A 27,444-nucleotide genomic window follows, 5' to 3' on the forward strand; every position below is an offset into this window, starting at 1 on the left:
CCATCTGTGATGGGCAAGAGTGAGCGACATCCTGTCATCCGTGGTCAGGGAGGACACCTCGGATGAAAGCCAGGCTCTGGTTGCCTTAAGAGGGCCCCCTGCCCAAGGGGTGTGCCAACAGGGACTAGACAACCCAGCAGAGGCTGATAGGGCAACTGTCATGTTAGAGCTAAGGGGATCTTGAGTGGTCAGCCAAGGGATATTACTCTCTTCAGGGAGCTGTCCCCAGCAAGGAGGTCTCCAAAGAACCAACAAAAGTGACGGATGAAGGAAAAAGCCAAGATTTGCCGTGTAGAGGGCCGTGGCTATATTGCTCTGGTGCTGCTGAAGTAAGGCTTTGTGCCCCTTCACTCTCCTCTCTCTCCTTGCCTTAGTTCTGGAGGAGGCAGAAGCAGCAGAGTAAATCGGGGAGAGGGTATTACAGGGCAAACAAGGAACCAGTCAGTACCCTCCTCCCTTCCCTAATGCGAGTGTTTGAGCCTGGGTCAGGCCTGCAATGGGGCGAGGCGGAAGGGGAGCTTTGAAATATACCAGAGATTGAAGTTTTGGATTAGCTGAGCTGGACTTTTTAATGCCTGAAAATGAGATGTCCTTGATCCCTGACTGACTGGAAAAGATAAGAGGCCTCCCTGAGATACTATCAAGGTGTGAGGAAGAGAGATCCAACAGAGAAGGCAAGGGGTCAGTGGGCGGGCTAAGAACGAGTCTGTTTCATGAGGGTGCAGGCCCTCAGTCTTTCAGTTATCTGAGCAGGGATTCCAGAGAGAGCTGTCTGCACACCACGGTTTTTTGACCACTTTTGGAGACATGTGGCCTTGGTACTTGACATAAAAATACTCCTTTCATTTCTGTAACACGGTGTAACTCTGTCTTTGATTACCTGATCTAGTCTAGGTCTGGACTTGAAGAACTTCTGTCTTCCACTTACTCTGCTGAGATTTTGGTGTTAAGAGCTGTCTAGATTCTCTGGAGTGTAAGATTGAGACCTCAAAATGCAAGTTTCCTGTTGAAATGTAAGATACGGTGTTTGTAAAGCATGACTGGGAAAACTTTCTCTGAAAGGTAGGTTTGGTTTTTAACAGAATCCTTAGTATTTGGTAACTAAGAGCACAGTGATTAAGACACCAAACTCAGAGCCTGGCTCTGTCTCTTCCTAATTGTATGACCTTGAGAAAATTACATAACCTCTCTATGCACATTTTCCCTCTCTTTTAAAATGGGGATAGTAATAGGTACCTATTTAGAGAGTTGTGAGGATTAAGTGTGTTAACACGTGGAAAGTGATTAGAAGAGTGTCTGGTACCACAGTACACACTTCAGAATGTCAATCATTGTTGCAGACACTGTTGGAGCCCAAGTCCTATCTTCTTGGCCTTCTCCAGATTGCCAGAGATGGTTCCCACACGCACCCAGAGCTTCCTGTTCCTTCTTTTCCTGAGGGTGTTCTCTGGCAGCAGGAGTGAGCCCAGCTCAAGTGCACAACAGGCTGGAAATGCCAGGAGCTAATGCCCTAGAAGAGACCCTTAATCAATGAGGGCTGGGGTTGGAGGATAAATACCCCAGCTCCCACGCCCCTCGGTGAGTGGATTCTGAGGTGTGTCTCAGTCTCTCAGATCTCCAGTGGGATGGAGTCCCAGTTGTCCATAGCAGTAACCCATTCATTTATGCACCCTATATTGGCTTGCCTCCTTCCCTGTCTCGCTTCCCCAATCCCTTATCGTGTTTCCTGAGATCGCCTCCAGAATAAATGACTTAAACTCAAATCCTTGTCTTGGTGGGAAGCATTGGGGGAATCAGAACTGAGACCACTCTTTTATATGTTAGTCTTCTAGATGCTTAAAATTCTATCTTATACATTTTTCATATCATCCACAGCCCACAGGAGTTGTGGGCCTCACAATAGGAGCTCAAATACTTGTTCATTTTTAACTCCAGATCTTCTCCATAATTCATTCTTTCTCCCTGCATCCCTATGAGCTTCTGATTAGAACTGTACTCCCAGAATTTCAGATGGGTAGATAGTTATCCTTTTCTTACATATCTTCACTCAAAAGGTCCCAAGGCTCTGTTTTTGCTCACTCCTGTGCTCCCAGAGCCAAACACAGTATCTGGCAATAATAGCACTCTGTGAAAACTCTACTGCCTTACCAACTGAAACCCTATCCTTCATGTTAAATCGGAATCTAGTTTGCTGCAAATTAAACCCCCAATAATGAGAAAGCATCAGCAAACTCATTTATATAGTAAGTACATCAGTCTAATAATTATGTTGAGATGCTGTAGACCTTTGCTGTCCAGTACAGTAGCCACTAGCCACGTGTGGCTACTGGGCAAGTGAAATGTGGCTAGTTTGAACTGAATACGCTGTAAGTGTAAAGTGCACACCACATTTTGAAGACTTAGTACCAAAGAATTACTAATTTTTATATAGACTCCATGTTGAAATATTTTGAATATATTAGGTTCAATAAAGTATATTAAAATTAGTTTCACCTGTTTGTTTTTACTCTTTTTAAGGTGGCTACTAAAACATTTAAAATTATGTGGCTCATATTACGTTTCTATTCGACAGTGCTGGTCTAGAGAGTGCTCACACACATCCCTAGCTATGATTGGTCTTTCTCAGCTGTCTTTCATGGGTGGTAGTTTTCTTATTCAACCTCTAACTGCATGTTTTTGGGGTAGTGGGCCTGAGTTGGAGTCTGGATACATGAGGGCTCAGCATTGCCCGCTACTTGAGGCTGGGGTGAGGGAAACATGGAAGGGGTAAGATCTGACCCAACCAGAGTCTGGGTCCTACCTGCTGGCCTTGTATGTATTCTTCTTGGATCCCAGAGAGGGAGTGTTGCAGTAAAAACCATAACATAGTAACAGATAATCAGAATCCAATACCCGCATCTTTACTGGGGTGTCGCTGCTTTCACATGGTTGGTTGGTTTCTAGTCTATGGTGTGCCTGAGTAGCACAATTGAATAACTAACTCAAGTGCATAACTTGGGAATTTTGACTCCAGAGGTGTGTGCTTGAATGTAGGCTGTGCGTTTTTCCAGCCCTTGAACAAGTTACTTAACCTTTCTAAGCCTCGGTTTCCAGCTCTGTAAAATAAAGATAGTGATACCTGACCATGTATCTCTCAGAATTGCTATGAGGAGCAAGACAGAGAGTGGGCAGGCTAGGGTTACGTGGACCAGACTCTGGGATGAGTTCCTGAAACGACGCCAGTTTAGCGAGCTGCAGAAGCTTCGACTCTGAGTAACTGAAAGATTCCAGAAGGCATCCAGTGGCTGATGACTAGTCTTCTTCCATTTGTTGAATATCTCAGCATATAGTCTGTGGTAGAATATAGGCCCAAATACGCGTTATTTCTTAGTTAACTTAAATAAGTGTCTATATAATATATTGGTTACTATGACTATCCCTATGTGTTTGTTCTTAAGGGTGTGCACACATTTTTGTTCTTGAGAACAGCAAAGAGCAAAATGTTATTGGCATCCTCTCCAGAAACAAAAACAGCTGCATTTGTTTGGGACAATTCACAGGCTGCTCCTTCCTACGTGTGTGAAGGATGCTGTCGATCGGTCTACCCAACATTGAGGAGGGAGATTAGATTCTCACCACGCTCCTCCACCAGCACTCATGCAGCTGCAGGGTATGCCGGATGGATGCTCTACTGTGTCCTGCAACCCATGGCCATGGGCTTGGGCAAAGGGAGCACCACCTGCCTTGGTCTTTCCTCTAACGTACACAGTGCTTACCAGGAGCCCCAGTGGAGGAAAGTCCTGGAATGTCCGGCGCTGATCTCATTCTGACAAGCGCTTCCATGTACAGAAGGATCAGACTGTTAAGGCTGGAAGAGTCTTGAGAGAGTTGAGTGGTTCTCAACTCTGGCTGCCGGGGGAATCTCCTGGGGAGATTTAGAAAATACTCAATGCCTAGACAGCCTTGATCCTGATATGCTGATTTAATTGAATTGGAACAGGTCCTGGCATTTGGTGCTTTGTAAAAGCTCCTGAGGGCTGAGAACCACTGGTCTAAAATCTGGACTAGAACCACTGTCTCAGTTTATTATCCACATAGTTGGAGAGAACATGGGCTTCAGACTCAGATATCTTTGAATTTTGAGTTCTGCCTCATTTACTCACTAATTAAGGACTTGAACAAACTATTGAAATTCTCAATTTCCTTGATGTAAAATGGGAGAAATACCATTTATATCAGAGCATTTGGGGGAAAATTAAGTGTAAACATTTATGCCTGTTTTCTCTACTCATTGTAAGCAACTTGAGGATAGGGACCATCTGGTAATAAAAATAACATTTAATTGAGCAACTACTATGTGTCAAGCACTGTACTTTACTAGACACAGTAAGTGCAATATTTATACTATCTCACTTAAGCCTCACAAAACAACTATATGTGAGATAAAGAACAATTTCATGCAATGAAGCAAATAAGACGCAGATCAGTTAACCAAGTATGCCTGGATCTCACAAGGTACAGCAAAGCCAGAGTTTGAACTCGGATTTCTGTCTCCAGTGTTCATCATCTTAATCAATGCACTACAATGTCTCTCAGCCTGTGCTAAATGCTGTGTCCCTAACCCCTAGCATGATGCCTGCCACATGGAGAGTACTCAGTAAATATTCAATGAATGGATACAAATGAAAAGATGTAAGTGAAGGAATGAATGAAGTATCCGGCTCATGGTAGATAATCAGTAAATGTTAGTTCTGTTTTCTGTTGATCAGATCTCTCTACTAAAGCTATCAGAAAAAAAGGGTTTCTCTTCAACAGAGGCAACATGCAATAAGCAAAATTATAATGTGCCCTATATTATTGCCATAGAAAAGTGAGAAACAAGGATAGCAACAGATCGAACCCATTCTTTCATGTATTATTAGCTATACTTGAGTATGTTGATAGCCCCAGATCAGAAAAGCAAATATGAATTCATGGCCAAATTATTATTTGGACACTAGCTGTCAGCGTATTTTATGTATTTCCTGCATGTATTCTGAACACAGCTGTGCTAAAACTCTGAGGTAGAGATGCTCAGAAGAGTTGGAAATACACGATAAGTGGAGTCAGCAATACTGAGTTCGGGTTTTGGCCATCTACTTACCAGCTGTGAAGCCTTAAGCCCAAGCATTTCTAATGAAGTAATTCATGCCCTGGAGGTTTGGGACATTATGTTGAAAGATCTCAGAGATGCAGGATAAACACAATGCATTCATTCATTCATTCAGCAAATATTTATTGAATGCCTGGTGTTGTATTACAAATGAAATGAACAAAATAAATAAGGTCCCTGTTCTCATGGAGCCTTAGATGTTTCAAAGAGAGACATAAAAACAAGCTCAGATGGGATTAATGCTATTTTTTAAAAAAGATACTGTGAAGTTATTTTTTAAAGCCCAGGTAACATGTTTCTTTTAGAAGGCCCGGTTGGGGCTGGCCCAAGGGCATAGTGGTTAAGTTCCTGCACTCTACTTCAGCGGCCCAGGGTGCACAGGTTCGGATCCCTGGCATGGACCTAACACTGCTTGTCAGGCAATGTTGTGGTGGCAACCCACATGAAATAGAGGAAGGTTAGCACAGATGTTAGCTCAACAACAAAATTCCTCAAACACGCGTAAAAAAATAAAGGGCCTAGTAATGAATTAATCATCAGTTGCCTACCCAGAATCCACTTTCCCCTTTCTAATGGTGTGTTTTCAATTGTATGTCTACTGTTGCCACACATCACCTCCATAATCAACTCCCCATTGGTTTCAGGTAGCTATGTAACCTAAACAGACCAATCAGGGTTAACCTTGGGACTTGGGCATGCAATCCTGGTATCAAAGTTATTTTTTCTGCCCTTTCTCTCAGAATCAGAGAATGAAGATGTAAAGACAGGAACTGTTGGAGCCATTTTGCTACTAGGATGAAAAGAGCTTACAAATGAAGCCGACATGAAGAGAAGGGTGCAGATGAGTGGATTCCACTTAGAAGTAAGCTGACTCTGAGGCTTGCCTTATCTCTGAACTTCAAGTTCTAAAAGCTAATAAGTCCCTTTATTGGCTAAGCTGATTTGAATCAGCTCTTCTGTTTCTTGCACCAAACAATTCATAACCGATACAGAATTTGGTTCCAGGAGTGGGGTGCAGTAAAACACAAACTCTAAGATGTAGACCTGTCTGAGCAGGGATGATGATGTGAAGAGCACTGGCTGTTGGGACTCAGGCCTGTGCCTACAAAGCACAACAGGGAAATGGCAGGAAAAATCCAGAATTTTGGATTACGGTAAGATCCTACAAGAAAGAGACGATCTTAAGATGAAGTGACCCATCTGAAGGCAGAGAAGGAAGAAAATATGGTCTTGCTTAAAGTGTCCCTCTCCAGGTATGGACTGCAATCAAAACGACTGAACTCTAACAGTATTGCGAACACCTTTACTCCAAGTTAAGGTTCACACAAGTAAAGACAGGAGGTAAGACTGGGGCAAAAGATAAGCCTAACCCCTTAGGCCATTCCCGAATACTTCCTACTAAACAGTCCCGAATTGACAAAGCAAACAAGTACAGCTGTGGGCAGGGAACAAATTATTCCACTGGAAGTTATTGTCAGAAACTGTGCAGAAGCAGAAGCCAAGATAAAAGTAGCAGCCACTACGCTAAGGCCTTAGGGGGTGATAATACAACAGAGGCCTGTTGTTAGATAACAGAAATTCCTAGACTCGAATCCAGTGACCACAGACAGGCTCTCTGTCTATGGTTCCTAGCCTGTGGATGTGACTGGTCAAATACCTTGATGATAACTGACAACTAAGTTTATAAAGGAGCAATATTGCCAAAGAAATCCCAGTCCTGGACAACCAGTCGAGGATTGCTCAGCTACTATGGCAGGCTCAGATTCTTTGAAGTCACACACACAGAAAAGGGGATGCTAAAATTATGCAGCCTCTGGAAGGAGAAACTTCTCCAGATATGTCAACGAACAAAGAAAAGGCCCTGAGAGAAGAAAACCAGAGGCTGCCAGATTGACTGACTAAGCCACTCCTCTGCTGTCAGACCATCGTCAGACCATGCTGCTAAGGAGAAGAAAAAAAAAAGCTTCAGTACCAGCATTCCAAGACAGAGTCCTGGGATTCACACTGATTAGACTGTTTAAGTCATGTTCTCATCCCCAAGTCACGTACCCACCTGAGGGGGATTATGTCTTGTATGTATTGTTATCTAGTGTGTGTCTGTGTTCATGTGTGTGTTTCCGCAAATCTCCTCTTTTATAATTGAGATTTCTCTCATTGCAGTTACCCTGTTCTTTCTCTACTACCGCATATTGGATGTGTTGGTGACTGGTAAATTTGTTGTAGCCATAGTTTACCCAACCATGAAGAGCTACATGCAGACTGAAAGAAGGTTGCATATCACCCAGAAGTCATGAACATGGAATTAGGTGCAGCAATTGGGTGATACCTTGGTTGTCTGTTTAGGGGGACAGAGTATTTTACGTAGGTATGGATGGACCTTTTAAAAAATGCATGAACAGGAAGATGGGTGTATGTAGGTGTTGCATGGTCAAAGGAGTGGACTGTCCAAAACAACTTAATGTGCATCCTAGGATTGAGCAAATGAGTTAATATATTATAGAAAATGGGAGCCAAGTTTCTCATAGTCAAAGAAAGGAGTTATAAATAAGGAAAGGGGGAAGGCTAGAATGAAGTCTGTGATGTTGGATTAGAATAGGAGGTTATCAACATGAACTTAGGGGTTTTTTTTGTTTTGTTGTTGTTGTCGTTGAGGAATATTGGCCCTGAGCTAACATCTGTACCAATTTTCCTCTATTTTGTATGTGGGATGCCATCTCAGCATGGCTTGAAGTGGAGCATGCGATCTTAACCACTATGCCATCAAGCCAGCCCCAAACTTATGGTTTTTAATATGTAGATACATATAGAACTAGACATAGATATATGTCTATATGCCTGTGTGTTCACACATATAATTCCTAGCTCTACCTGCAGAGAGAGCCTAGCAGCAATGACATGCAGTATCAATGAATGCCCTAGTTGCTCAGGTCTTGATTTCTGAACACCATTCTCCAGTAAAAGTTACTAGGGTTCCTTGGAGAAATGACTGATTCTAAGTCTGAGGCAGAAAAAGTGTGAAACAAGCATGAAATGTCTTGTGATGCCAGAAATAAAGAAGTACGAAAAAATGAAACGATGGGGATATGTCTAAAGGACACAGGAGACCACTAGACGAAGCTCCCAATAGTCAATCTGGGACAGTTTGAGCAACAAAATAAATAATGCTAGTAATAAATTATAATCATAGAATAAAATAAGAATCCATAAACTATACATCAAACAGATAAATGAGAGAGAAGCAAAACTACAGTAAAATTCTAACTAATAAATCTAGAAGGAATAATGAAGTTAGAAAATCACCATTAGGCAAATACCACAGTAATTGTTCTGGGAAAATTCATCAATAAATGCTCAAATTAGTGGACAAAAGTATGAGAAACATGATACTTAAATAAGCTCAAAGTATCTCCCCCAAAGTTTTTATTAATTAAAAAGTGGAAAATAGTAACGTTATAATAGAGAAACTTGGCAGGCACCACCTTACTTTAGTGATCAACGTTTTCATCACTGAAATGGTCCACGTCATCATATGTCTCTGGTTATGATACACTAAAATGGATAAAGCTTCCCTCTGTGGTATTCTTTCCCAAAATGTATAACCTGACTTTAAATCATGAGCAAACATCAGGCAAACCCAAACTGAGGGCCATTCTACCAAATAACTGACCAACGTTCTTCAAAAATGTCAAGATGATGAAAGACAAACTATTCTAGATAAAAGGAAACTAAGGAGACATCACAACTAAATGCAAAGTTGGGTCTTGTATTTGTTCTTGAACCAGAGAAATGATATTGGTGGACAACTGGTGACATCTGAATAAGGACTACAGATCAGAGAGTACATTGTATCAGAAAGAATTTCCTGATTTTAATCATTGTACAGAGGTTATGTTAGATGTTAACGTTTGGAGAATTTCAGTGAAGAGTACACAAGAAGTCTTTGTACTATATTTGTAACATATTTTCAAGTGAAATCATTTCAATATGGAAGTTTAAAATATTTTAAATTTAAAAATGTGAAAAAAAATCATCCTTTAAAATGTTTCCATGCTCACCCTTTCTTTAAAACCTTTCTTGACCCCCTTAACTCTTGTAATTCAGTATTTCTGTTTACTTCTATGCTATAGTGCTTCCTATTAAGACTCAGCGGTCCATAGACTGGCAGCCTGTGGGCTAAATTGGCCTTCAATCCGTTTTATGTTTGGCTGGCACAAAAGTCCCCCGTCCCAACCTCCCGCAAAGTTGATTTGTTACAGCTCCCCGCTACCCCTAATGTTGCAGACATCAGGCTGGCTTTACCCATTTATATTACCAGATTTTTCTTTTAGTAATTTAAACATTTCTACCCAAATCTTGAAATCTTGTGTAACGAATTAAGCAAAATCTATTTTCATAGATAACTTGACTTCAGACTCTGTTCGAATAATTGCATTTGCTGATTCACAGGGTCTGAGTTAATGTTCACTTGACTTTTATTACATCATGAAAATAAGTGCTATTTCATTTTTGACTCAGAAATAGCCATTAGTCACCAAATTCCTAACACTGCTCTTTGAGTTTAATGGCAGTTTAGATCAATGGCAAAATACGCGAAAATGAGGAGATTGAGAGAGATTCTGCATTTATTACTCATTTCTCAGAAACCTGATGGGTTCTTGATTTAGGAATTACATCACCTTTTCCAGAGTCTTCCTCCAGCTCATAATCCAATCACCTGGGAAGCTTTTAAAATACTGATGCTTAGATGCTACTCTCAGAGATTCAGATTGAATTCCTGTACACCATGACCTAGGCACTCATATTTTATTTTAAGATTCCCAAATGATTCTGATGTGCACATAGGTCTGACAATCACTGATGTCTTCTGGTTATGTTTGAGGTATTGACCACCCCTTTTCACAGGGGAAGGCATGTAACTGGAACTTCGGTGACTTGACAAAGTTTACCCAGTTCAATACCTCTTGATATGTAGCTCTGGTCACTGAGAAGAAATTGTACATTACAAATTCCTGGGGAGCTTTTTAAGCATGCACATTCCAGGGTCACACCCTCATCGTTGCTGATTCGGTATTTCTACTGCACACCATGCTAATTACCTGTTAGCCACTTCATGGAAGGACGACCTATGGCTTTTTCTTGTTCAAAGTTTTATTTCTGAATCACTTGTCCTGACACATTCATTCCTCCCACCACTTTGCCTCTTTTTAATCCCACCAAATTCCAAACTTATTGCTCATACTTCAGTTTTCATCTTCAACTTTCCCATTGAATTTGACTTCTGGCATTTCCTTTCTCTTGGCTCCTCATTGATCATAGTATGGTCTCCTTCTGTGAATCTGCTTTGGTTTGTCTTGGGAAACTGCCCACATACCTGAGTCCACACTTCCCAGAGACTTCTCTACCTCACTGTCATCTCTCCCATCCTCCATATGATGGATTTACCCATTTGGCTTTCTATATCAGCTGGTTAAAAAGCAACTTAAAACTTAATGGCTTAACACAGCAAACATGATTCTATGGGATAACTGGATGTTTCTTCTCATCTGTACCCACTGGGCTGGAGTGGGACTCACTCACATCTTTGAGATGTCAACTGGGATGACTAGGACAGCTTGGGGCCTCTCTCCATGTGATCTCCCATCCTCCAATAGGTCAGCCTGGGCTTCTTCAAATGGTGGTGGAAGAGCTCCATGGAAGCAGCAAGAGAGGGCCAGCCCCAATGCGCAAGTGTTCCTTCAAGCCTCTGCTTACATTACATTTGCTGATATCCCACTGGTCAAAGTCAGTCAGATGGCCAAGCCCAAAGTCAATGTGGGAAGCAGCTACCTGAAGGCATGAATCATTGGTGGTCATTACTTCAAAAGTAGACCACAGCCTTCCCCATAATTCCAATTCTTCGTGCCTTTTTCATGAGCAAAATACACTCTCTCCTTCAGAGGACCCCCACAAGTCTCATTCAACAACAGCATCAGACTCAGAACCCAGGGTCCTGTGACTTCTTTCAATTCCAGATGGGGATGGGGCTCCTTGGGTGCAGTTCCTTGGTTGTGGCTCCTCTGGATCCAGAGATCTGTAAATGAAAGAGATGAGTTATATGCTTTGCACACACTCAACAAACAATGAGAGACAAGGACAGGACAATAGCAGTAAATACTTCCATTCAAAAAGGGAATTAAAGGGAGACACATAGCAGGCACTGATTCATACGAATTCTGGGATCCTGCCAGGCACATGTTGCCAAGTCCCCCTGTTCTAAGGGCACGACCCACTTCTGCTCCCTGGGAGTAGCTCACTAATGCATTGTTCTCCATTGCTCTAGGTGCCTGGCTCTTGGCTCTGCCTTCTGAGACTGCCTTCCTTTTTCATGAGAAATAGCCAGTGTTGGCCCCTGAGTAGCTTTCTGAGTCTGCTTCTTACTTAAAAAAAAAAGTTGGAGGCCCAAAGGCCATTTTGCAATTTGGGAAATCTCAGACCCTTTTACTCCATGCTGGCTATGTTTTTTGTTTGTTTTTAATTAACACTTTATTTTTTAGAGCAGTTTTAGGTTCACAGCAAAATTGAGGGAAAGGTTCAGAGGTTTACCCAATATCGCCTGCCCCCACACATGCACAGCCTCCCCCATTATCAACATGCCCCACCAGAGTGGTACATTTGTTACAATGGATAAACCTACATTGTTGTTAACCACCCAAAGTCTGTAGTTTACATTAGGGTTCACTCTTGTTTTTATACATTCTATGATTTTGGACAAATGTATAATGATTCATGTCTATCATTATGGTATCACACAGTGTTTTCACTGCCCCTAAATCCTCTGTGCTCTGCCTATCCATCTCTTCCTGCACCCCACACCTCCCACCCCAATCCCTGGCAACCACTGATCTTTTCACTGTCTCCATAGTTTCGCTTTTTCCAGAATGTTGCTATGTTTTTTCCAGTACAACTCTCTTTAAAACGTTGCAGATATTCCATTAGTTTCACTTAAGTCCACTACATGCTCCAAAACCACATCCCTCATTCTTTCAGTGACTGGGCTCTCTCTACTTTGGGCTTGTCTGGCTGCTGTGGATCAATACCCTTAAGAGTCTTAGGAGCGCTTTTGTCTCCCTGAGATGTTCCACTGGGAACCACCTTGTAAAATCCGAAACCCAAAATTCAAGAACAACTAAGTTTCAAACAAAAGAACAGGAAGAGATTGTTCCTGCAACCATAACGACATAGGGAGAGACCAGGATTTTGCAATGGACAGATCTGGGACACTCAGTTCTTGCTGGATGCTGTGTGAACCAGTTGTACCCTATTAAAGGCACAGAATTGGGCAAATAGCCAGAAATTGGCACTTGTTGTCTGGATGTATATTCCTGAAGTATTTTTTTTACTTAGTATTATTTTGCAAGTTACCTTATGGTATTTGTCATATATTATTTTAAATGGTTGGATGGTTCTCCATCAACTTAATATGTCATCATTTACCATTCCCCGGTAGTGCCTTATTTAGGCAGATTTGGTTTTCTGCTGTGAAAATAACTCTGCTGTCACCATCTTTATAAATTTTCACTTTTGAGTTCATTGATTATGATATAATCTTTTAAGAATTGGATCATTGGGTAATAGTATAGAAACATATTTGAGGTAAATGAGCTATGTGGCCGGTGTTTTCTAGAAAAATTGTACCAATTTATAACACTGTCATCAGCCTACCTGTTTCCCTGAAGAATTATCATCATTGAGTTCTGTTGTTTTTCTTTCTTTTTTAGAATTTAGCAGGTGAAATGGCATCTCATGGTTTTAATTTCCATTTAACTTCTAAGTAGAACAATCATTTTTCCTTTTGTTAATTTACCCAAACTAATTTTTCTTGTGTTGTCTGCTCCAGTGGTAGAGTATAAAATTAATATTAAGTTCAGCTCCAAATGACAAAAACAAAAAATCCAAACAAGAAAAAATTTAACAGTCACTTTTTTCTTTCTCACATAAAAGAAGTCTGGGGACAGCCCAGGGCTGCCCAAACACTGCAAGTTGTCAGGGACCCAGGCTCTGTAAATTTTATTGCTTTATCATCTTCAGCAACAACTTCTACTACACGATCTGCATTCCAGTTGGCAGGAAGGAGATGGGGGGTATGGGTGGGATAAGCCACTTCCCTTTAAGGACACTTTCCAGAAGGTTCTCACCACTTCTGTTTATATCCCATTACCCAGCACTTAGTTTTATTCACAAGGAAAAAAGGGAGAACAGATATCATGTTGATCTGCAGTCTTTGCCACTCACAGCCAATCTCCATCTTCCATTAGGGCTGAGTAAGTACCAGCAATGGAAGGAAAAGCTAGGGCAGTTCAGAAGATGGAGTGCATATGAGAAATGAGCAAGACTCGGGCCGGCACAAAGAGATGGATGTGTGGTGATGGGAAAATGTTGCCTGTGGGAAGTCAGGTTCTCTCTGATGCTGGGTCTTTTCCAGTAAGGAACCCTTAGCCTTTCTTAATAGACCTTCCATCTCCTCCTCAAATTCTCAACATTTTTCAAGGCCCAGCTCAGATCTCAGCAACTTCTGCAGCCTTGCCTTAGCAGCCAGGCACTTATTACTCATTTAAAACTAAACACAGAGATGGGTCTTGTTAAGTTATCATTTCTATATGTGTAGTTGACCCACAGAGATTACAGATTTGTGGAAAGCAGGCCCAGGACCTGACATTTTTCAGCGGCCAGCACTCCTTACTTATCTAGCCTTCCCTGCACTCTTATCTCAATTTAGGAATCCCTGCCTACTCCCAAACATCCCGTTTTTGGGAAGCGAGGGTTTAAAAATTCAGTGAATGTAATTTGCTCAAGAGGGTAGCGAGTGTTTACTTAACCCATCAGCTTTCATGTTCTTCATGTAAACAAACGACATGGCACTGGGATTAGAACATTTGGGACTTAGTAATATGATGTTTTTGTCTTGTGGTTTTGTTTTGATTTCCACAAATCCTCTTTATAGATAACCCACAGTTATCAAAGAGTATATTCCTGAAAATTGTTACATGTGGCTTGAAACTATACGTCAGGGATCAAGTAAGTGCATGACAACTTGGAGGATGGTGTCTGATAATCAAGATGTAATTATCTGTTTCGTAATAAGGGGATACTCACCCGTTTGTTCACAATATGTAATCTGTACCAAGTGCCTGTTACCTACAAGGACAATGTCAGATAACGTGGGGCAGATACTTCAAGAGATTGGAGATGCATGAGACCAGGATTCTGCTCTCAGGAAGCTTTTAACCTTGTCGGTGACATACACACACACACAGACATAAATGTTCATATGCAATGTTTTAATTGTCCGTTTAGCTATTGGAAGGTGGATGAAACCCCATTAGCAGAGAGAAAATCTTGCTATGGGTTGATCAAGCACAAACAACTTTGGCTCAAAGCAGCCCTTGACCTTGCACTGGAGACCCTGTCAGTCCATGACAAGCCACTTCACATGGGGCTCAGGAGCAGCCCTGCCTCTCTCTGCTCTTCTCCTCCAGTGTCTTCTCTGTCTTTCGACCTCTCTGCCCTCCCTCTGGGCCCTTCTGCTTCAGTTCCTGCTTGTACAAAGACATAGGGATGCAAAACTGTCTTTCCTGGTCTAGCTTCAGAGTGAATCATTTATTCATTCAACAATCATTTGGCCAAATATAAAACAAAATAAAATCTCCAATTTCCTCTTGCTACTGTGGACTAATAGCATTACCCCAGTGTGTTATTATGCTAATAAAGATTCTGCCTTTTTTTTTCTGAGGAAGATTTGCCCTGAGCTAACATCCATGCCAATCTTCCTTTATTTTTTTAGTATGTGAGCTGCCAGCACATCATGGCCGCCAACAGTGGTGTAGATGCATGCCTGGGAACCAAACCCAGGCCGCCAAATGGAGCATGAGAACTTAACCACTAGGCCACTGGGGCTGGCCCCAAGATTCTGCCTTTTTTAACCTTTACTAAGTATCAGCTAAATTATCTGCTTTTCTATCCTACTTTTATATGAAACAGAGCTCTAAGAGAGAGAGTTTCGTGAAGGAGAACCTGGTCCTGCCATAGGGGGAAGCAATAAGAGTTTAAAGGAGGGGCTGATAAAGTGCCCAAGGAGTTGGGTAGGGATGAATGTCAAGGTCGAGAGGACAGTATGAACCCAGGTCCAATGGCTGGCATCCTGGGTGGGAGGTAGAATTTGCACGGGGCACATGCAGGGCTGAAATTTGGGCCTTTGCAACAATGCCCATTTTTAGGTGGGGCCTGCCGGGTTGACTCTTATGTATTGTGGCTCTTACCCTGGGTATAGACACAGGAAGGGGTGTAAGGAAAAGCAGGTGTGAAAGGTGGGAGAGGGTCAAATTGTTGAGGACCTTAATGCCAGACCAGGAGGCTGAGAGGCAGTGTGGAGCCACGGACAAGTGTGGTCTTGGAATCACATGAAAGAAACACTCAAATTCACACTTCTCTATCAGATATTGACTGTATGAATTTGGGCAAATGACTTACCTCTCGTGTGAAATGAGGATAATAATACTGACATCATATTCAATACATAGGAATGCCTTGTTACTCCACCAAAGTCATTAAACATTTTGTTAAGCACAACACGCTGTAATATGGCTAATGGTCTTATTAAGCAGGCTATAAACTACAACTTGATAAAGTTATAAATGAATTAATACTTTCATAGCTACAAAATTATTCAACAGATCACTCATCCAGATCCAATGGGTCAGCTGGCTCCACTTCCAGAAAGTTCTTGACACTTCTTGAGTTGTCAGGCTGAGGCTTGAAGAAGGAAGAACCCCAGGGATTTCTGAGTCAAGGGATCCAGATGCTTGGGTGTTCCTCTTCTGGGGTTGCCAGCAAGGGAGGCCCCTCAGCCTAAAAATACCTGCATGGGAGCTGGGGTGGGGCAAGGGGAGGAGCAGCAAGAGACGTGTGATGGGAGGAATTTGGGAAAGAAGTGAGAGGATGCCAAGGGAATCTTGCTTTGCTTAGAGATATGGCTTAAGTCCAGTCCCTTTCCTTCTTGCTTTCTTGTGAGAAGTACAGTTTAAGACTGAGCAGTTACCACCTCCTTCCTCCCCCTCCCAAATCCCATTCTGCTGCCCTCTGGCAATCCCAAAGTGGCAGGAGCAAGCGGGAGAGGAGACGTGGGTGGTGGGGCTGAACACCAGCAGGGTTCCACAGTCCAAATATCGGAGCTGCTCACCCACTGAGGCACCTAGCACCCTCCAGTTCCACACTTATATCATGACTACGTTTGGGAAAGCCCATCCACCTTCCTCTGTCTCTCCCTCCAGAAACTGGGCTTTGGAGAGTCTTCTGAGCTGGGGGCCCAAGGTTAACGCCGCCCAGCAAACTGAGGTTACATTCGGGAGGCATTTCTGGTTGGCACCTTAGGCATTTACAGCTCCTTGTGTCTAGAAACCCTGAGATACTAAAGGGGCTCCAGGAGGTGGGAAAGAAAGCAGGAACTAAGAGGATTGAAGTGTCCTCACCTACTTCATCACCCAGAGCAAGGCCTGTAGCAACTGTCTACCTTCAGATTGCAAATGTGGATGGTCTCAGCTCATCAGCATGCACATCTTACTGTGTGACAATCAGAAATCAAGCCCTGAGGTCCTTGGGAATGAGAGCTGTGCCTGGAAGACTGAAGGAGAAGAGAAGAAGAAATGAGCCACTGAACGTGGAGGAAGATAGCACTCACTGGCCCATTGAAATGGAGGGCTTTAGATCTTGGGTTTGAAGGCAGTGGATATCAGGATAAGCACAGTCAAGGGGCTGATGATGGACAGAGGGTGCCCCAGAACAGCCCACGTTAGGGGCACCCAAAGTCCCATCAAGGGGTACACGGCCGGGGTAATTTTATGAGAATCAATTCCAGATCCTAGTTTCCATACGTGCTCCTTCCTAAAACTGATCCCCCGAGGACACATTGTGAACGTCATGCTAGCTCTCCTTCCCTATCTCCCCTTTTGCAAAGGCCCCCACAGCACATATCGAAAGGGAGGCCTACCTCTTATGCATGATGCCTCTCACTACGGTTCACTGCCTCCCAGAGGAAAATCTTCTAGGGCACCAAATAAGCGGTCAACTTGAAATATTGATGTCTGTGTCTCAACTGCATATTTTGTGTTGATTTCAAGTGGGAGGAGACAAAAGATTAAGATTATAGTTTCAAATGAAAGTAAGTTATGGGGTATTTTCTTAAACATTTGCTCAAGCTCATAGGAGAACAATTTCCTTTAGCTTTCGCCTAAAGATTATTGTGTTTTATAAATCCATATTCATTTTCTAATTTGGGTACAACTCTCCTGCTTGCTTCAACTTTTCTGCACATTTAGTGACCCAATAGCTTCTCTTCTTTTTGCTGATAATTTCTACAAAAGTTTGTCTTGCTCTAGCAATAAGCAATATTCAACCATGATACATAAATTAATCTCTAAAAAATGGGCTAGTTTCCTTTTTTATGTTTAATGATTATTTTTGTATTTTATAATTATATTATTTCACCCAATTATGTGAACATAAGTTGTAATGATATAATGTAAATGTAATGATAAGTCAATCTAGATATTAACACGAAGAGTCTTATGGCAACAGGAAATTTTAACTTTTTCAATTGTGAATTAACAATAATCATAATAAACACTCAATCTAAAAAAAGTTAATATATAAAATTTTAGCTTATGTGCATTTTTTGTTGCTGAGAGTTATAGTGAACAATAAAAGATTTCCAAGCTTAAATGTATATCATACTAAAATAAAATTTTGTGGGTTACATAGATGGAAATATGAGCACAAGGAGGAATAATAAATGATGGAAAATTTCTGGCTATTAAAAAAGAGCTTGTTCATGTGTTTTTTGAATAATGAAGGTGAGTATTCAATACATTTAATTGAGTGATTTAACAATTCTGAAAGTCAATGTGCCAGAAGTTATATATTCCTCAATTATTTAAACTTGTAATAAAAATTTTATATGTTAGCTTAGGAATGTGTGAGAGGGATACATAATTTTTCCAAAAATGTTAAGAGGTCCAGAATAAAGTATTGCATAGATCTCTGCTCTAGGAGGTGGGCGGTGACTGCAGAAAGGGAAGGGGCGGGGGGAGAAGATGCCAGCCCACTCTGCAACGTTGCCTGGAGTGGGGTTGTGCCTCACAGTCCTTTCTGGTCTGTCTCTGCCTTGTTGTCAGTGTATCTTGTCTGGCTTTCTAAGAGAATATGAAGCAGATGGATGCTGAGTTGGAACACTTCATTCTCCAGAGTGCTTGCTCAGCTATGACCTGGTGTCACGATGGACTACACCTGTGTATCCTGACTGTAGTGGGCCCTGCTGTTCATCCTGGAGTGGTCACAGCCCTACAAGAGAAACAGCTTGTGGATTGGGATATGGCAGGGGGGTAACTAATCAGACTCCCTGGAATGTTAACATCTTGGTAAAGCTGCCATTTAAGTAAAAAGATGTGATATTAAATATTCATGACCAGGGCCGGCCTGGTGGCATACACGCACTCGGCCTTGGTGGCCTGGGTTTTATGGGTTCAGATTCCAGGTGCAGACCTACACGCCACTCTCCAAGCCATGCTGTGGCAGCATCCCACATACAAACTAGAGCAAGATGGGCACAGATGTTAGCTCAGTGACAATCTTCCTCAAGGAAAAAGAGGAAGATTGGCAACAGATGTTAACTCAGGGCCAATCTTCCTCACCAAATAAAAAAAAATTCATGATGGAATGTGTAGGAGAGACAGGTCACCCTATTAGCTTTCATAGCCTAGAGCCCTAGGAGACTGTTGACCTTAAACAGATAAACAGCCAGTTATTTCTCCAACAAAAATTGGTTTATTCGCAATCAGCAAAGAATTGCAATTGGAGGTCTGCAACCGTGGGGAGCCAAGTGCAAGTCCCTGGCAGCAAGAGAGGAGAAACTCTTTTAGAGAGGGTAAGAGGAAGTTGGGAGGGCTATTGTAAACAGAGTCCGTTGGAGGAATTGAGAGTTTGAAGTGTAGTGGCTTTCCTTTGGCTGAGTTGTGACCATCTCTCATTGCCTGACCTTCTTGCTGGTCAGGAAGAGGAAGTCTTTCTTCTTCCTGTTGGGCTCTGCTATCAACATAGGCCATGAGAACCCCAAATTTTGGCCTCCTGACTGCAATTTAGTGAGGTTTTTGTTTATTAATTTGATGAGACTGAGTACAGGTTCTAAGCTTCTCCATGCTCAGGCCCCCAGCGTCGATGGGGCTCTCAGTCCCCCTGTGGTGGTGATGGCTCACCCCTCTACTCGACCTCATCTGCTATCTGCTAGTGCTGCCTGCTCTGTCCATTTCATCCTCCCATCCTTAGCTCCCCAGTCTCACCATGTGCTCAGGAGGTCTGCCAGCAAAGGCTGCTTGGGCAGAAGGTAGACTGGGTTCTCTGGGCCTAGGAAAATGCCAGCCCTTTTAGAAGTCAGTTCCCCAGAGGCTCCAGAAGTTACTTTCTATGGTGTGTCCATACCTAACAGGGGAAAAAAAACAATAAATTTGTGAAGAATTGACAAGACAAAGGGGTTTGGGCTAAGGGTAGTAAATGGTGAAGAAGTAACTAGGAAGATAGGGGTTAGTTTGACAAGGTTGGTTTGAAGAAGATTCCTCTGGTGACTTCTTGGGCTGCTAAGAGTTTGTCTTCAACAAAGGGAGAATTTATTTTGTGCCTTTAGTCAGAAAAGGGGGAGCTTTTTTCTTTAGTGCCTGCTTGCCAATAAACATTTGCACTTTCAGCAGAATTTGATCTAAGGCTTGCTGCCGTGGTAACGTGCACCTGTTAGTGAGGTCGTCAGGGACTGCTCCACCTCTGATTGCCAGAGGATGCTCTTGTCTGCCAGAAGCCCTGACAATTGCCTAACTACCCCATTGCTGACGGTAGCCCGAAACTGCCCATGTCGCATGACTGATACGTAGCTTATCCTAGGCCTCTGGCTCCCTAATTAGCATGGTGCACCGCCTCTCAGTAAGAGGAGATGGCACATAAGCAAGCAGGGTGTTAATGCAGGGCAGGGTTTTTAGGCAAAAGTCATAGCTGGGGACAGTAGTGTTTTAAGAGGAAAGCTTCCTGGGCCTGCTGGGTGATGCAGGGGTTAAGTGCGCACGTTCCGCTTCTCCGCGGCCCAGGGTTCACAGGTTTGGATCCCAGGTGCAGACATGGCACAGCTTGGCAAAAAGCCGTGCTGTGGTAGGCGTCCCACGTATAAAATAGAGGAAGATGGGTATGGATGTCAGCTCAGGGCCAGTCTTCCTCAGCAAAAAGAAGAAGATTGGCAGTAGTTAGCTCAGGGCTAATCTTCCTCAAAAAAAAAAAAAAAAAGAGGAAGGCTTCCTTGGAGTCAGAAAAGGAGGAGGTGATGGCATGAACATGGTGGGTGCCATTTTGGGTAAGTTTAGAGTCAGAAACAGAGCACATTTGGCCTGGTGGATTGTGTGTCTTTGGTGATACAGGAATCAAGGACTTAGGTTGAAAGTAAAAGAGATGGGGTTGGCAGAGGGCTTTAGTTCAGGGGTGATGGGGACCAAGTTCCTTTTGTTTCTCCCACTAATACCCTTATTTGAAGTGGGACTGTCCCAGACCAGGAGAATGGAGCTTCTCTGAAGGGAGGTCTAGGAGGCTGAGCGTGACTATAGAGTCAAAGCAGGGCATTTGTCCCGACCCCTGATGACTACCAAGATGTCAAGGTCATGCAACAGGAGCCTGGGAGACCTGCCTCTCCTTCTAATGATCAGTGAGAAGAGGAAGAAAGCACAGCCTGAGGGACCAAGTAGCCAGAGACCTGCGCTCAGTAGAACCCAGCCGGTCTGGAAGGGGAAGACGATGGGGCACTTTCCTGTCCCTTCCCAAAGCACATGGGAGAGTTCAGAAGCTCATGGTGAATTTTAAGATTCCCTGAGGTCAAAGAGTAGGACAGTCAGCTTTGGAGGAAGTGAAATGACTCTGTCTTCTGTTCTTCTGCAAGAGCTCATGAATATTTCAAGGCAGTGGTAAGGAAGTGTGCTCTGTAAGATAGGCCAGCTTGGAGCAGGGACATCCTGGTGGGTTGCCATGGGACTGAGTTCTCCCTGCATCATACTCCTTAGTGTCTCTGGCACTGATCCCACATGGCTCTCATGGAGCCGCCCTCCTTTTCAGCCAAGGGGATAAATGTCTGCCATAGAAAGGCCCTGGAGGGACTTCAAAACTCAGGCGGAGACAAGGAGTCAGGAAGAACTCCTTCTTAGGCATTAGCATTGTACTGAGAGGACAAAGGAGGGGGCACTGCCAAAGGGAAGGGGAGAGCTTGGGAAAGTGGGGTGGCTGGCTTGGGAATCCCATGAACCTGCTGGTCCTCACTCCTGCCTGCCTGTGCCATGGCCGTGGGGCTCCCCTCCCCCCTCGCTGGAGACAGTCTCTTTCCTAAGGACGAAATCTGCTTTATAAGCAGCCCTTCTCCGTGAGCTCACCTTTGATCTACATTTGTTGATTCTCATTTGGAGGAGTAGATGTCAAGAGCCCTCAAGTGCAGCAGATGCCCACCTCCAGCTGGAGCTAACTTTACACGCAAGGCAAGTCAGGTTCCTCAGTCAAAGAGATAATATAGTCAAATTGTCTGGACTTTGCCTCCAAAAGCAGCTGTCAGGGTGTTATTTTTGTATCCTGTAACACTAAGAAAATACCTTTGAGGCACTTTAAATGCACAAAACACCACACTGCTTCTCTTGCAAGAGCAGCTGTGCGAAGATCCTGGCACCAACACCCAGTTACCCAACAGAAGAGCTGGTTGCTGCTCCGCAAGGGTCCCCCTGCCCCCCTCACCACGTGGAAGACTGTCTTAGGTGAAGCTAAAGGAAAGAATGTCCAATATAATTGAACTTCAGGCTATCAAGTTTTTGTAGAGTTTTCAGCATACGGTACCCAGCTTTATAGGGTATGTTAATAGTAACTCAGTCGTAAACTAATTTGAGAAATACTGGCAGCCAAATCAAGGTCTTGAGTGGGACAAGGGAGTGGATGTTGATCTTAATAAACCCCTCATTCATCTTCAGCAATATTCCCCAGAATACAGAGTTAGGCAACAGGCTGCGTGGCTACAAATCCCACTCAACTAGTCAACGCCCCAGCGACTTAGTCTGTCACTCCCAGAGGTCAGTGTGGTCTGACAGCTTTTGGTCACCCAGACAAAATTAAGCATCTTATTTCATTAACATAGATGTCCTTGTTTTTTTGGAAAGTAGCGCTCCTTTTTATTTTCCCAAAAACATGTACCTGAGGGTAAGAGAAATGGGGTGAAAAAGGTCTTTGAGTGTGTGTGAGGGCTCTGTGTGCGTGTGTGGACTGGGGAGAAGAGGAGGGGATGCTGGGAGGAGGAGTTACTATCTATAAAGACGGAGCATTGCGAATCCACTCATCCATTTAGCAAGCCAAGACTGAGCACCCACAGAAGGGCTGGGATCTAGAAATGAGATAAACTGAGATAATAGTAATAGTGATAATACAGCACTGTCTATAACTAAACTCCATTCCAAACTGAAATCATCTGAGTGTTTGTGTTCCCCCAAAATTCATATGTTGAAACCTAACCCCCAAGGTGATGGTATCAGGAGGTGGGGCTATTGGGGGATGAGTAAGTCATGTGAACAGAGCCTCATGAATGGGATTAGTGCCCTTATAAAAGAGACCCCAGAGAGCTCCCTTGTCCCTTTCGCCGTGTGAGGACACAGTGAGAAGACAGCTGTCAATGGGGAACCTGACTCCCACCAGACACGGAATCGGCCAGCCCCATGATCTTCAGTTTCCCAGAACTATGAGAAATAAATTTCTGTTGTTTTTAAGCCACCCACTTTATGGTAGTTTTGTTATAGTAGCCTGAATGGACTGAGACACAAGTCTTTATATGTTTGGGAAATGTGTAATCTGGTGTAGAACAATGTATACCCAATTAACAGTAAAACACAGGAGAATATTATTAATATTTTAAGAAAAAAAAGTTAAAGAGCTGTGGAATTGCAAAGGCGGGAGACACCAATTCTGAAGTTGGAGGAGGGAGATAGGCAAAGCTTGCTGGAGAAGAGCATTTGTGTTAGCAGCCCCCAAGCACACCCAGCTTCCACTCAAAGGGACGGTGGCATGGCAGTGGCTGTCATTCCTCAGCTGATCACTTAGGATGCTGTGGCACATATTTGGATGAGCACTCTCAGCCTCTATTCTATCTTCATTTTATTTGGAGATGTTGGGGAGCTGAAAATGACCTTTCTGAGGCCTCCTTGCAGCTAGAGCTCTGCTTGAGAATTAGACTCCACCAGGGAGCTGCCCTTGCACTGGGTTTGGAAGGCGGACTCGTTGGCTGTCGTGGCCAACAAGTCAATCCAACAGATGGGAGTGTTGCAATAGCTGGCCTGTAGGTTCCAGCTTCATGCAGTGAGGTAGTTGAGGCAGCAGTAGTGGCAACCACAAAGCAGCAGCAGCAGCTTGCTCTCTGGATGCTACTGACGGTTTGATCTTAAAACCTCAAGTCTAGGGGCTGGCCCCATGGCCTAGTGGTTAAAGTTCCACATGCTCCACTTTGGTGGCCCAGGTTCGCAGGTTCAGATCCCAGGTGCGGACCTACTCTAGTCATCAGCCATGCTGTGGAGGCATCCCACAGACAAAACAGAGGAAGATTGGCATGGATGTTAGCTCAGAGTGAATCTTCCTCACCAAACCAAACCAACAAACAAACAAAAACACCTCAAGTCCAGTAGCAGCCCCCTAACTTCTGCTCCTGCAGCATTTCCAGCCTGAAATAGTTAAGAGTGAATTGTGTCCTGCACTGAACCCTGAGAAATGGAGATACCTTGAATGGCCAGTTAACAACTGCAGATAAACAGTAATATAGACAAAGTTACGGCTAATTTGGGCAAGATCACATTCCCTGCATCACATTGTTAGGCTCCTACTAATTGGCCTTAGTTTCACCACCCAGTGTCCTATCAGTGATATCCAGCGACCCCATCAGGGCAGAGACTCACCTTAGTGACCACTTGTTGATTCCTGGCCTCTCTTCCCTTCCTTCACACTGTCTCCTTCTGTATCTGCTCTTTCCACAACTGCTCCTTCTCCGTCTTTTCCTCTGAATTCTCTTTTCTTCTACCCCTACCAAACTACCTAAGTCCTTGGCCCTTTGCACTTCTATCTTTGTGCTCTCTCCCTTGGGGAAACGTATTCATTCTTTCTTTTGTCACTTCTTGATTATCAAGTCTGTGCCAAGTGCTATGGCCAATGTAAAGATGAGTGACAAGACTCATGCTCAAAGAATTTACAGAATTTTCAGTGAGAAAGGCAAGTGAGGTGTACAAAAAGCATAGTCTAGTATATTGGGGCCAACCTGGTGGCACAGAGGTTAAGTGTGCACGTTCCGCTTCGGTGGCCCAGGGTTAGCTGGTTTGGATCCTGGGTGCAGACCTGGCACCACATGACAAGCCATGCTGTGGTAGGCATCCACATGTAAAGTAGAGGAAGATGGGCTGGATGTTAGCTCAGGGCCAGCCTTCCTCAGCAAAAAGAGGAGGATTGGCAGTAGATGTTAGCTCAGAGGTAATCGTCCTCAAAAAAAAAGAAAGAAAGAAAGAAAATCTAGAGCAATGAGCATTCTCTCTCTTTGTGCCAGTGGATGAGTCTAATCCAGAGTCCAGGTGCTTCCTCCATCCACCTGCTGCAGTTAGGTCGCTGGGAGTCAACACAGGACAATAGGTCCCTGAATTAAGAGCTCCCAACATCCACATTTTTCATATACCCCAGCCAAAGAGCTTCCTCCTTACTTTACCTTCTACTCTTCTGTAGTTAACCAACCCACTGGACTGAAGGTGCCACCAACCATCAGCTAATCTTGATGGTTCTGCCTTCAAAATATATCCAGAATATGAACCACTTCTCACCACCTCCTCTGCTACCGCCCCAGTCCACTGCTCACCTTCCACTCTTGACACCCAACAAACACAGCATCCAGAGTGATCCTTTGAAGAATATAAATCGCAGCATGCCACACCTATGCTCTTCCCATTTTACTGTGTTCTATAAGACCTTCCATGAGTGGCCGCCTGCTAGCTTTATGGGGAGCACATAACACTCAACTCTTCTACTTCTATTAATCCCATGCTGGCAAATTTCTTTCTCATGGTAAGACATGCACTTTAATCTTCTTCCCTCTTTCTTCCAACTCTTGCCCATTTACCTTTTTTGAAAAGTATTCTTCCTTCTTCTTTCCTGGTTCCATTTTTGAGCCAAAAGACAAGTTGTATTAAGTCTAATAAACCTAAGAATAGTTCTAGAGATTTAATTACTTGGTGTTTGGAATGAAATTAGATTAAACAAAGAACCAATGTTGGCATCTTCCGGTTTGCCAGAACTTCATGTCTACAGGGTCCTTATTGTTTTTGTGTTTTGTTTAAGTAGTAGTATAGAAAAAGGAGTTTTCTTATTTCTTTCCTTTGCAATAAACAATTTTCAACAATATTATTGATTAAGCAGGCATTTATGATGTTACCCTTAGGATATAATCACCAATTATGACATTGTTTCTGTGGAAAAGCCAACTAATTTATGATGCAAGAAAGGAGGACAGGAAGATCTTTGCATTAAAATAGAAGTTATTTCAAAAGCAACATTCATTAACTATCCTTTGTTTTTTCTTTTTTTTGGTACATTGTTGTGGGGGAGGCCGGGATGAGTCCTGGTCCTCAATGTCAAACAATTCACAATATAAAAGAAGGAGCAAATCAACTGTGCACGCGGACACACACACACACACACACACACACACATCAGGCAGCCACAAATTTCAAATGAGAGCAGGGCCCAAGAAGTCCATATTAGTTAAGATAATAATTATGCCAATGAAAAGTCCTTGCCTCTGAGTCCAGCAGACCATCTTCAGAAGCTGGAGCAAGAGAAAATCTTCAAGAGCTTAAGTCAGATCAGTTCAAAGGAGGAAACGCTCCTGGGGAATTCACTGTTTCATTTCATAGCACACCTCCTTGTGCTGGTGCCTGGGCCCCGGTAATCTCTAAAAAGGAGGCAGACAGGACATTCATTTTGAGTATTTGCGTCTTCTATAGAGAATCTAGCCACTCGAGGTAAGATGAACATAAAGGGATGGGCTAGGGCCAGGATTTTAGAACTCGAAAATATTTTGCAGCCTGAGAGTGTCTGAAAGCTGACCATGATGACAGCTGACTGTAGGCCTTCGCAGATGCATTCCCCAAGCATTTTCAGACTTAATGAGTCCAGAGCACATCCCGCAGGGCAGGGCAGTTACGTTCTTACCAGATTACGGTAAGGATGTGGGGGAATCAGGGTTGAAGTGAATAAACCAGTGGTGAGCACCTCAGTCTGCATTCTCATAAACACTTTTGCTTCTAGGTGAGGCAGGAAAAGGGGTGGCTTCAAGTATGAGTGTGACTTCAGGGAACAGAGAGGTGATTTTCCCAGTGTACATTTAGTCTCTTCCCTCGTGTTTGCACGTATGCCGTGAAGGCTGCCTGGGCCTGCAAAAACCACGTCTTTGCAGTAGACGTCTGTCATGCCATCTGGCTGCTCAGCACTTTCCCAGTACCCTTCCTGGGTTTGAAAATTTCCAGATTTATGATCCCATTTCCCCAGGAAGGGGCCAAAAACTAATTTTCCCAAATTCCTTTGCAGCTGGCTCGAGGCCTGGGCCCAGCCTCCTCCGATACACCCAAGTAAGCCTTTGATCAGGAGGAGAGCTGGCAGAGCCAGGAGAGCTGGGTAGGAGATTTCTGATGAGGGTGACAGAGAGACACCTGGTCTGCAGAGGCAGAGGTTGCGGTGGTCCCAGGGGCAGTTCCCCCGCAGAGCTGTAACAGCAGTCTCCCTTGGAGCAATAATTAGAACATTGGTCCTGGCTAAGTAGCCTCTGAGCCTAATTATCTAGCCCTCCCTGATGTTCTGTGTAAGAACACTGTAGTCCAGTGAATGCGGTAGAGGTAGCCACAGTGAATTCTGTTGTTTGCAACCAAGAACTCTTACTAACACTCCTTGAATATATAAAGGATGCCAAAAAACTCAGTAGTCAAAATGAATATTTTAATGTAATGTTTAAGGAAGCATTTAGGTGTTCCAACCATGCCAAAAAAGTATATTTGTGCTTACCTTTATTTTAAAGTCAAAGAAACAGGGTCTTAGAGAAATCTAGTAATATACTCAAGCAATTTAGTACACCCAGATTAAAACTAAAACCAGGCTTTCTGACTTGTAGTTCAGTGCTTTCTCCACAAAAAAACTGCCTCATTATATGAGGAGGC

The 27,444-nt window shown here is 43.4% G+C and overlaps 1 long non-coding RNA gene across 2 annotated transcripts in view; it reads left to right on the top strand.

Annotated features, from left to right (window-relative positions):
• The window catches only part of LOC106824690 (uncharacterized), a 190,290-nt gene that overhangs the window by 81,693 nt on the left and 81,153 nt on the right, over positions 1-27,444 (top strand). Inside the window, exon 6 of one of the 2 annotated variants that reach the window (XR_006533445.2) lies at positions 5,872-8,279. The exons of the other annotated variant lie outside the window; for it this stretch is intronic. This is a non-coding gene — a long non-coding RNA (uncharacterized lncRNA). Of the gene's footprint in view, positions 1-5,871; positions 8,280-27,444 lie in introns of those variants that run through there. 2 annotated transcript variants of the gene reach the window in all.

The sequence above is a fragment of the Equus asinus genome, chromosome 10, assembly GCF_041296235.1.
Source record: "Equus asinus isolate D_3611 breed Donkey chromosome 10, EquAss-T2T_v2, whole genome shotgun sequence".
NCBI classification, from domain to species: domain Eukaryota; kingdom Metazoa; phylum Chordata; class Mammalia; order Perissodactyla; family Equidae; genus Equus; species Equus asinus.